The 12,050-nt window shown below is 43.0% G+C and overlaps 1 protein-coding gene across 1 annotated transcript in view; it reads right to left on the bottom strand.

Annotated features, from left to right (window-relative positions):
• STK32B (serine/threonine kinase 32B) overlaps window positions 1-12,050 on the bottom strand; it is a 365,585-nt gene that overhangs the window by 190,992 nt on the left and 162,543 nt on the right. The window lies entirely within an intron of this gene.

Genomic DNA, 12,050 nt, shown 5'->3' with positions numbered 1-12,050 from the left:
AGAAAGAAGGAAACAACCTCCTTGACCTCAACCACAGAAATTTCTTACCTGACACATCACCAAAAGGAAGGCAATCAAGAGCAAAAATAAACTATTGGGACCTCATCAAGATAAAAAGCTTCTGCACAGCAAAGGAAACAATCAAGAAAGCTAGTAAGCAACCGACGGAATGGGAAATGATAGTTGCAAATGACATATCATATAAAGGGCTAGTATCCAAAATTTATAAGGAACTCACCAAACTCCACACCTGAAAAACAAATAATCCAGTGAAGAAATGGGCAGAAGACAGGAATAGACACTTCTCCAAAAAGGACATCCAGATGGCCAACAGACACATGAAACGATGCTCAGCATCACTCATCATCAGGGAAATTCAAATCAAAACCAAACTGATATACCATCTCACACTGGTCAGAGTGGCTAAAATGAACAAATCAAGAGACTAGAGATGCTGGCGAGGATGTGGAGAGACAGGCACCCTCTTACACTGTTGGTGGGAATGTAAACTGGTGCAGCCACTCCGGAAAACAGTGTGACGGTTCCTCAAAAAATAAACAATATATCTCCCTTATGACCCAGCAATAGCATTGCTAGGGATTTACCCAAGGGATACAGAAGTGCTGATGCATAGGGGCACATGTACCCCAATGTTCATGGCAGCACTTTCAACAATAGCTAAATCATGAAAAGAGCCTAAATGTCCATCAACTCACAAATTGATCAAGAAGATGTGGTATATATATACTATGGAGTACTACATGGCAATGAGAAAGAATGACATATGGCCATTTGTAGCAACGTGAATGGACCTCGAGAGTGTCATGCTAAGTGAAATAAGTCAGGCAGAGAAGGGCAGATACTGTATGTTTTCACACAAAAGGGTAAAAGGAGAAACTTAGCAGAGGACTATGGGGGAGGGGAAGGAGGAAAATAGTTGGAGAGAGGGAGGGAGAGACTTTTGAACAATGAGAGACTCTTGAATACTGAGAACAAACTGAGCTGATGGGGGAGAGGGGAAAGGGGGTTTTGGGCATGGAGGAGGGCACTATGGGGATGAGCACTGGGTGTTATATGGAAACCAACTTGACAACAGACTATAAAAGAAAAGAAAAAGATAGAAAAATATAAGATATCTAGGAGTAAATTTCACAGTTGACATATGATTGTTTATGGAGGAAACTGTTTATGGAGAAAATTATAACACTTGATGAAAGCCATTATAAAAGACAAAAATAAGTCGAGAGAAATAATATGTTTATGCATTCAGTAACATAAAAATGTCAGCTCTCCCCAAATTAATCTATAAATTCAATGCATTTCCTGTCAAAACTTGATAGTTTTAATGGAACTTGACAAATTGATTGTAAAGCTAATATGAAATTACAAAGAGTGATGATATCCAAGATGAAATTTGAAGATTGACAGGATGGAAATCTTTACCAACCAGAACCTAAAACTTATTATAAATAAAGCTATAATGAGAAAGCACATGAGTGATTGGCGGAGGGATAAACAAACAGACCAGAGGAACAGACCCAAGCCATATGGAAACGTGACAAGTGACAAAGGTGGCATTTATAGGTCAGTGAAGCCAGATGTGGAAAAGTACAACCAACTAAGAAAACGATTGGCAAATTTACTACATTGAAACTGAAACTTCTAAGGGCGCCTGGCTGGCTCAGTCAGTTGAGCATCCGACTCTTGATTTCAGTTCATCTCATGATCTGATGGTTCATGGGATCAAGCCCCACATCGGGCTCTGTGCTCACAGCACAGAACCTGCTTGGGATTCTCTCTCTTCCTCTCTCTCTGTCCCTCCCCCACATACTCTCACTCACTCTCTCAAAATAAATAAATCAACTTAAAAAACAACAAACCCTGAAACTGTTGTGTCAAAATGCATGATTTAAAAAGCTTAAAAAAATAAGCTATATTCTTGTAGGATACATTTGGAGTGTCCCAGACTGACAAAAGACCCATATCCAACTTATATGAAGAACTCTATATGTTAATAAGGGAAAACAAAAACCATGGTCTAAAAAAGAATGTAAAGGATCAAATATACACCACAAAGGGGTCAGCCTCAGAGGTCCTGCGGTCAGTAAGGTATAGAAAGTCCCAAGAGACTTCCTTCAACTCAGATTTCAAAAATAATCCAGCAATGCTGTAATATTATAGCTTTTCCAAACGATGAGAAAGAGCTGAGGTGTAAAGAGATGTATGTTCCAGAAAGTGAGGCGTCAGCACAGCAGAGGCAACCAGCACAGCTGTGCTCATGCCAGCAGAGCAGCAGGAGGAGGAGGACCCCACCACAGATGGGATTCAGGAGGAACAAACTGGAGCTTCAGTGAACTTGGACCAGCTCTGTGTGAGCTGGTACCTTGGATTACAACCTAAGGAGCACCACCTGCCCAGCGGGTCTACATCTACCCCGAACTGTGTCCCAGAGGGTCAGGAAGCTCAGGGGACAGCGAAGGATGAGGCACTGCCTCCACGAGGCACGGGGGGCCTTTCCCAAGTTCATTACCGTTGCTCTCTGACGGTACTCAGGCAGCAGAACTGAGAGAGACAAATCACAGGCATGCTAGACACGAGGGACCGAGGTGGGGGAAGGCCTTCTCAGATGCTCAGGGTGAAGGGACATCTCCCTTGGCACAGAAGGCTTGGAGTAGCCACGGAGGAGGAACAGATCCTCCCGGGGATATAAAAAGCCGGGAGCCACGCTGTGAAGCAAAGAGAGAAATCCCCCATGGTCCAGAGAGCTGGTAGCTCAGCTGAAGTGGAAAGAGGTTTCCAGAATCTCACCAGTGCTCAGCCTCCAAGCACAACAGAAAGGCAAGTCCTGATCCCACAGTCAAAACTTTTGAAGCCAGGGGTGCATTGAGTCAAATTAGAGGTGCACTGAGTCAAATCAAACTCCAGGAACGCCGAGATCTCAGCTACAGACCAGATTACTTCAGACTGTAACTCTTTTTTTTAAGTTATTCATTTATGAGAGAGAGAGAGAGAGAGAGAGAGAGAGAGAGAGAGAGAGAGAGAGAGAGAGAGAGAATCCCAAGCAGGCTCATCACCGTCAGCACAAAGCCTGATGCAAGGCTTGAACTCATGAACTGCAAGATCATGACCTGAGCCGAAATCAAGAGTAGGACACTCAGCTGACTGAGCCACCCAGGTGCCCCTTCAGTCTGTAATAAAATTAAAAACAACACATTACTTTGTGTAGCTAAAGCAATGTCTAGAGAAAAATATATAACTTTAAGTCCTTGTATTAGAAAAGACAAAAGATGAGAAATCCATGTTGTTTCCACCTGAATAAGCTAAAATGAAAGAGCCAACTAAATCCAGCATAAGGAGGAGAAAGGAAATGCAAAAATAAGATTTTAAAAATCAATAAAATATAAAGGAGAAGAAATAGAGAAATCAAAAGATCTTTATTTCAAATGACAAATAAAACTGAAAAGTTCCTAGCAACATTGATCTAGAGGGGAAAATGGACAGAAAGTGGAAATTACTATCAAGAATTAAAAAGGGAATACTGTAAGTCCTAGAAACATTTTAAAAAGATAATAAGGGAAATAATCGTGAGCAACTTTATGCCAATAAGTTTGAAAACTTAGATAAAATTTCTTTAAAACCACAAATTACCAAAATTGACACAAGAAGAAATGGAAAAATCTCCATAAATAAACTAATTTTTTTAATTTAAAAAAATCCTGCAGAGCACTGGCTGTTATATGGAAACCAATTTGACAATAAACTATTTTTAAAAATCCTGCAAAGAAATCTCTAGGAATAGATGGCTTCGCAGGCAAATTGGAACAAATATTTATGCAAGACACAATACCAGTGAAACACAAATTCTTTAGTAAACAAAGGAGGAAGCATTTCCAGACTAATTTTATGAGGCCAGCATAACTTGGGTATCAGAACATTATAAGATGTTAAAAAAACAACAAATACTGGGGGACTGGGGGAACCTGCGTAGCCCAGTTGGTTATGCATCTGACTCTTGATTTTGGCTCAAATCATGATCTCATGGTTCCTGACATCAAGCCCTGCATCAGGCTCTGCACTGACAGTGCAGAGGCTGCTTGGGATTCTCTGTCTCCCTCCCTCTCTGCCCCTCCCCAACTCACACTGTCTCTATTTCTCTCAAAATAAATAAATAGAAACTTACTTTAAAAAAAAATAAATAAAAGACAAGGAATTACTGGTAAATATCCACATGAACATAGATGTAAAAAGACTTCACATAATGTTTGGGAATTGTATCTAGCAAAAAGGGTAAGAACAGCAGGACCAAGTGTGGTTTTCCTTGTCATGCAAGGTTTATTTAACATTCAAATTCTAATCAATGCAATTCAGCACATTAACAGTCTAAAATAGAAAACCTAGGGGCGCCTGGGTTGCTCAGTCGGTTAAGCGTCCGGCTTCAGCTCAGGTCATGATCTCACGGTTCGTGGGTTCGAGCCCTGCTTTGGGCTCTGTGCTGACAGCTCAGAGCCTGGAGCCTGTCTTCGGATTCTGTGTCTCCTTCTCTCTCTGACCCTTCCCTGCTCAAGCTGTCTCTCTCTCTCTCTCAGAAATAAATAAAACATTAAAAAAACTTTTTTAAAAGAAAAACTATACAATCATGTCAATACATGCAGAAAACAGCATTTGTCAAAATTCAGTACCTCGTCATGATCTCAGTAAGGAGCAGGCGGGGCACTTCTCAATCTGATAAAATGCATGCATGAAAAATCTATGGCTGACATCATGCGTAAGGGTGCAAGACTGAATGCTTCCCCCAATACCAAAACAAGGCAAGGATATGTGCTCTTACCACCTCTATTGAACACCGCATGAGCACTGCAGTCAGTCCAAAAGCGCAAAACGGTACCGCACCAGCACCAGCACCTCTACGGCTACTACAATAAAACCCAAAGGGACCCTTAAATACAGAGAACACACTGAGGGTTGCTGGAGGGGAGGAGGGTGGGTTAAATGGGGGATGGGCATTAAGGAGGGCACTTGTTGGGATGAGCACTGGGTGTCATATGGAAGAGATGAATCACTGAGTTCTACTCCTGAAACTAATACTACATTGTGTGTTAACTACCTTGAATTTAAATAAACACATTTTAAAAAATAAAGGGAGTAGGAAAAAAAATACAGGTTGGAAAGAAGTAGTAAATTGTCCTTAGTGACAGATGACATGTACTGGAGAAAACCATGTAGAAATTAAATGTATGAAAACAAACACCAGAACTTATAAGTTAATTTAGCAAGCTTGTACGATACAAGAACACTATCCAAGGGTCAGGTGGATTCTATACACTAGCAACAAATGATGAAATTGAAAGAGAGGACGACTTTTTTTCATTAAAATATTTTTAATGTTTATTTATTTTTGAAAGAGAGAGAGAGACAGAGCATGAGCAGGGGAGGGGCAGAGAGAAGGGGAGACACAGAATCCAAAGCAAGCTTCAGGCTCCGAGCTGTCAGCACAGAGCCTGAAATCGGGCTCAAACTCATAAACTGGGAGATCATGACCAGAACCAAATTTGGATGCTTAACCGACTGAGCCACCCAGGTACCCCGACTTTTTTTCATTTTAAAGAAGCCTCACTTTATATATAAATAGGAAAAGATGGCTTATTTTTTTTTAAATTATTTAAATTCAAGTTAGGTAACATAGAGTGTAATATTGGTTTCAAGAACCAAACCCAGTGATCCATCACTCACATATGAACCCAGTGCTCATCCCAACAAGTGCCCTCCTTAATGCCCACCCCCTCCCTTCCAGCAACCCTGTTTGTTCTCTGTATTTAAGTCTCTTATGGTTTGCCTCTCTCTCTGTTTTTATCTTATTTTTCCTTCCTTTCCCTTTTGTTCATCTGTTGTGTTTCTTAAATTACACATGAGTGAAATCATATGGTGTTTTTCTTTCTCTGACTGACTTATTTCGTTTAGCATAATACACTCTAGTTCCATCCATGTTGTTACAAATGGCAAAATTTCATTCTTTTGATTGCCAAGTAGTATTCCATTGTATACGTATACCACATCTTCTCTATCCATTCATCACTTGATGGGCATTGGGGTCTTTCCATACTTTGGATTTTGTCAGCAGCACTGCTGTAAACATCAGGGAGCATGTGCTCCTTCGAATCAGCACTCCTGTGCCCTTTGGATAAACACCTAGTAGAGCAATTGTTGAATCATACAGTAGTTCTATTTTTAATTTTCTGAGGAACATCCATACTGTTCTCCAGAGCAGCTGCACCAGTCCGCATTCCCTCCAGCAGTACAAAAGGGCTCCTCTTTCTCCACATCTTCACCAACATCTGTTGTTTCCTGAGTTGTTAATTGTAGCCATTCTGACACGTGTGAGGTGGTATCTCATTGTGGTTTTGATTTGCATTTCCCTGATGGTGAGGGATGTTAAGCAACTTTTCAGGTGTCTGTCGGCCGTCTGGATGTCTTCTTTGGTGAAGTGTACACTCATGTCTTCTGTGCATTTCTTCACCGGATTATTTGCTTTTTGGGTGTTGAGTTGGTAAATTCTTTATAGATTTTGGATACTAACCCTTTCTCTACATGTCATTTACAAATATCTTCTCCCATTCTGTCATTCGCCTTTTAGTTTTGTTCATTGCTTCTGTTGCTGTGCAGAAGCTTTTTATCTTGATGAGGTCCCAATAGCTCATGTTTGCTTTATTTCCCTTGCCTCCGGAGACATGAGGAGAAGATGACTTATAATAACAATTTTAAAAACATGACAATAGGAATAAATTTTTTAAAAGATGTGTAAGGTCTCGTCCTACAAAAAAATACTGAGACAAATTAAATAAGGCCTAGATATACCATTTTCATAGACAAATTCCCATATTCAAAAACATTTATGAGAGTCTATGCTTGAATCACTGCTCCAGCCACAAAAGGAAGTCTCCATGAGCCACGGCCCCTGTCTCCAGGGAGCAGTTTACAAAGCAGAAAAATACAATACTATCTGACAAGTCCTGGGAAGAAATCAAGGTGAGGGCACGAACCGGAGGCACAGCCTTAGGGAAAGCAAGCCTCCAGAAGGAGGTGAAGAGTGGAGGTTTAGCCTTACAGAGAATGAGGGAGTCCAGACAGGGAACAGACAAGATAAAGGTGCAGAGGTATTAAAGGTCATGACACATTGCAACAGACCGTGTCGTTCATATTGCTGGGACCGGATGTGCAGTTGGGGAACGAAGCTGGAGACAAAGAGACCAGAGTCTAACCTTCCGTGACACTAAAGAGAAAGAAAACCCTGCCTCTGATTTATTATAACCATATAAACAATAAATAAATAAATAAAGTTGACCGTCAGCACCCAACATTTTTTAAGCTGTAGCATACTATTTTTATGACCCCTTTCATATTAAATATTTTAATAGGTATGCATATATATATACAAAAAGTCTATAATTATAAATCAACTTTTAATTAATGTTTTATGTTTATTTATTTCTGAAAGAGAGAGAGCACAAGCTGGGGAGGGGCGGACAGGAGAGACGGAATCCCAGGTGGGCTCTGCACCACCAGCGAGCCCTGTGTGGGGCTCAGACTTATGAACCTCGAGATCAGGGCATGAGCCGAGATCAAGACTCGGATGCTCCACTGACTGTCTCATCCAGGGGCCCCTGAAACAATCTGTTCATAGCGATTATTTCCTAGGAATTCAATTGCAGGATAATTTTGAATCCAACTTTGTGTATTTCTTTATTATATATTTTGTATACTTTTTTTACATGTTAACAGAAATTGAATTATTTTTATTTAAAAAAACTACCTTCCAAAATAAAACTATGTGGTGAGAAGAGTAGATCTTTTTAACATTTTGCATTTATGCAAATTGCATTCCTGTCTGTCTCATTAGAAGATCGCTGGATTTTCATATTTGCTTGTATTTAAGTTGTTATTTTGGTTGAAGCAGTGGGGGAAAAAAATCCAGCTTAACATAAATATGTATGAGTATTTTAAATTACCTTTCAGATAATTGTGAATGTTCATCTATGATATTAAACAAACTACAGGATTGGATATACTTTAAAAACATTTTTTTAACATGTATTTAATTTTTGAGGGGCAGAGAGAGACAGAGCATGAGTGGGGGAGGAACAGAGAGCGAGCAAGACACAGAATCTGAAGCAGCTCCAGGCTCCGAGCTGTCAGCACAGAGCCCGACGCGGGGCTCAAATCCACGAACTGTGAGATCATGACCCAAGTCAAAGTTGGATGCTTAACCGACTGACCCACCCAGGCGCCCCACAATTGGATATATATTTTTTTAAGTCCAAGTACAATTTTTTTCTCAATTTTTTATAATTATTGTCAAATTGGTTTCCATATAACACCCAGGGCTTCTCCCCACAAGTGCCCCCCACCATGACCATCACTCCCTTCCATCCCTCCCCCTCCCTCTCCAATTGAATACCGAATTGGATATACTTTTAAGAAATCTGAGTATAGTTGACATGCAGTATTACAGTAGTTTCAGGTGTACAAGACCACGATTCAACTTCTCTGTTAAGCTGTGCTCACCTCCAAATGCGCTGCCACCTGTCCCCACACAGCACGGTTACAGAACCACTGACTCCATTCCCTGTGCTGCCCCTTTTGTCCCCAGGACTTACTCACTCCACACCTGGAAGCCTGTGTATCTCCCTCACTCCTTTACCCAATCTCCCATCCCCCCATCCCCTCTGGCCACCACCCGTGTGTTCTGTGCATTTATAGATCTGTTTCTGCTTTTACTGTGTTTGTTCATTTGTTTGTTTTAGATTCCACACGAGTGAAACCATGATATTTGTCTTCTTAACTTGCCTTTTGAGTCTCTTTCCCAAAGCACCTGCATCACCCCTCTGGACAGCCTGAGAATGGATGCCACCTGCAGGCTCAGCCCTGCCTGGCAGGTGAGGGGGCAGGGTGTCCCTGTGCCTGCTCAGCACCTCCAATCACCAGGAGTGACAGAGCCCTAAAATCGGTCTCTCTCCCCAGACCTCCTGTTGCCAGGAAGCTTAGCAGGACTCAGAGGCTGGCGCTTGGCTATGGCCATCCCTCCTTACAGGGCTGAGTCCTGCTGTCCTCACCCATCCCTCCCTCCTCAGGCTATAAGCCCAGGTCTACCCGGAGAGGATACTTCATCTGGAAAGATATGATACTGCCTTCCTGCCTGTCAGTCACTTGACATCTATCCCCCTGGCAAACCTGACCTTAGCCCCAACGCACTCCAATCCATTATTCACCCAGCAGCCAGAGAAAGCTTTTCAAAAGAAAATACGATCCTTTCTCTCTGCTAGCTAAAACCCTCTGATGCTTTCCCAGAATAAGATCCAGACACCTGTCCCCGCTCCCGTCTCCTGCTCTCTGCCTCCCTTTCCATCTTCAGTGGCTGGCTTCAGTGACACCAACCCTTCAGGAGTTCGGATAAACATCATCTCTTAAAGAGATTCAAAATTTCCCCCAAAGTATGAACAGTCCTTTACCTATTCTCCCTAGTATCTTTGTCATCTTCTGTTACAGCACTCAATTTATTGCTTATAATTACTTACCCATCCATATTCCCCACTATTGAACTCCTTGAGAGGGACACTGGCGTGTTCCTTTCTGCTTCGTCTGATGCTGGCACAGTCCCTGACGTACACTTAGAACTGAGTACACACTTGCTCACTGACTGAATAAAGGAATGAATGATTTGTTCTGGTCCACTGTCTAGATGCGACCTCCTTCCACTTGCTTAAATCACGCCTGAAGCTGTGACCTCCAGGGGACACTCACTGGGTACCACCAGGACCACTGATGGACGTGTGTTCATTCCCCAAACCATCCTACCCAGGCTTGCCTTCCTCTCTTCCCACTGGCCCGAGAGGCTACGGTGCCCACAGACCAGGTGTTCTGGTCGTCTCCATCCACTACTGTTCCATTTGACTTGCCTCAGTCTCCCCTTATCAAAAAAGAGGGGGTTCAATTTCTTAGACATAGTTTATGGCCTCTCATCCCACTTTACCTTTCTTCAGTGCAATGTCCTACTGTGAGGCTCCCTAGAGTTGACTCCATTTCTGCCATGGCAGTCTATACAGACAGAACCCTGTGGGCCCGGTCACAGGCCTGGATTTGTTGGCCACTTTTCTACCCCTTCCCAGGAGGATGGCTGCCTGCCTCCTCTGTGTGCAGGTCTGAGCCTCTACTATGCCTCCTACATCATCAGCTGCAAACGTGTGCAGACCTGTTTGCTGACTCGCCTGCACCCATCACCAGACAAGGCTTCTTAACGTAATACACAGCCAAGAAGCCTTGTTGGGTGCCTGCCCCCCATGGCAGATGGGGCTCACATGTCATTCCTCTGCCTCCAGAAGGTCACCAGTGCCTGATAAGAGCAGACGTCAGAACATGTTTACTCCATGAATAACTCAAGAAGCACCCACTTGGCAATGACAGCATGTGACAATGTTTTTGTTACGTTATATGTTTTAGGAGCCATTGCCAAGTCAGGTTTTCCCACCATTTTCTGGGCAATTAATTGCTTGACTCTAAATGCTGAACTTTTAATTTATCACAATAAAATTGTAAATTGCCATGTTTGAACCCAGGACTTAAGCCAAGCAGAAACAAGTGAATCTCGATTTTTCTAGCTATGGTGTAAACAATTCCCTTAAAAAGGATGTCACTTAAAATGTCTGCAGGGGGTTGAATTGTGTCCCCCAAAAGAGATGTCCACATGAAATCTGTGAATGTGACCTCATGCGAAAGAAGAGTCTTTGCGGATGTAATTAAGTGAAGGATCTCACGGTGAGAGCTTCTGGAATTAGGGTGGGCTCAAAATCCAATGAAGCATCTTTTTTTAAGTTTATTTATTTTTGCGAGAGAGAGGGAGGGAGTGAGCAAGAGAGAGCACGAGCAGGGGAGACAGAGAGAGAGAGGGGGACACAGGATCCAAAGCAGGCTCTGTGCTGACAGCAGATAGCCCGACGTGGGGCTCACACTCACGAACCATGAGATGGTGACCTGAGCCAAAATCAGATGTTTAACCGAGTGAGTCACGCAGGGTCCCCAGTGGAGTATCTTCCCAAGAGACAAGAAAGGGAAGAGAGGACGCAGAGGCAGCCATAGGGAGATGGAGGCAGAGGCTGTAGAGATGTGGTCACAAGCCCAGGAGCGTCTGGAGCCCCCAGACACCAGAAGAGGCAGGAAGGAGTCTCCCTGCAGCCTCAGAGGGAGCACAGCCGTGCTGACACCTTGACTTTGGACTCTGCCCTTCACAACTGTGCGAGAGCGCACGTCTTGTTTCACCACATCCAGGTTGTGGTGTGGCAGCCACAGAAAACCAGCCCCATTCTGTGTGCCTCCTCCCATGTTTCCATCAAAGACTTACACAGTCACAGAATGTGAGCTTAAAACAACCTTGCATATTTTTTGAAGTTCATTTGTTTGTTTATTTAGAGAGTGAGCAAGAGCAGGGAGGGGCAGAGAGAGAGGGAGAGAGGGAGAATCCCAAGCAGGCTCCACACTGTCAGCACAGAGCTGGACCTGGGCTTGAACTCACAAACCGTGAGATCATGGCCTGAGCTGAAACTAAGAATGGGACACTCAACCGACTGAGCCACCCAGGCACCCCGTGACCCCGGATATTTTGTTTTAAAAAACTGGATTTTTTAAAAAATCTTATTTATTTATTCAGAGAAAGAGAGAGATTGAAAATTCCAAGGAGTCTCTGCACCGTCAGCGCAGAGCCCAACGCAGGACTTGAACTCACAAACTGTGAGATCATGACCTGAGCCGAAATCAAGAATCAGACACTTAACCGACTAAGCCACCCAGGTGCCCTGACCTTGGATATTTTTTATTTTTTTTTTACTTTTTAATTTTATTTTTAATAGTTTATTGTCAAATTGGTTTCCATATAACACCCAGTTCTCTTCCCCACAAGTGCCCTCCTCCGTGACCACCACCTTGTTTCCCCTTCCTCCTCCCCCTTCAACCCTCGGTGAGGGTGTGGAGAGACGGGCACCCTCCTACACTGTTGGTGGGAATGT

Source organism: Suricata suricatta, chromosome 1 (genome assembly GCF_006229205.1).
Source record: "Suricata suricatta isolate VVHF042 chromosome 1, meerkat_22Aug2017_6uvM2_HiC, whole genome shotgun sequence".
NCBI classification, from domain to species: Eukaryota; Metazoa; Chordata; class Mammalia; order Carnivora; family Herpestidae; genus Suricata; species Suricata suricatta.
The sequence above is the reverse complement of the archived record's forward strand: the minus strand, read 5'-3'. Positions and strand labels throughout refer to the sequence as shown.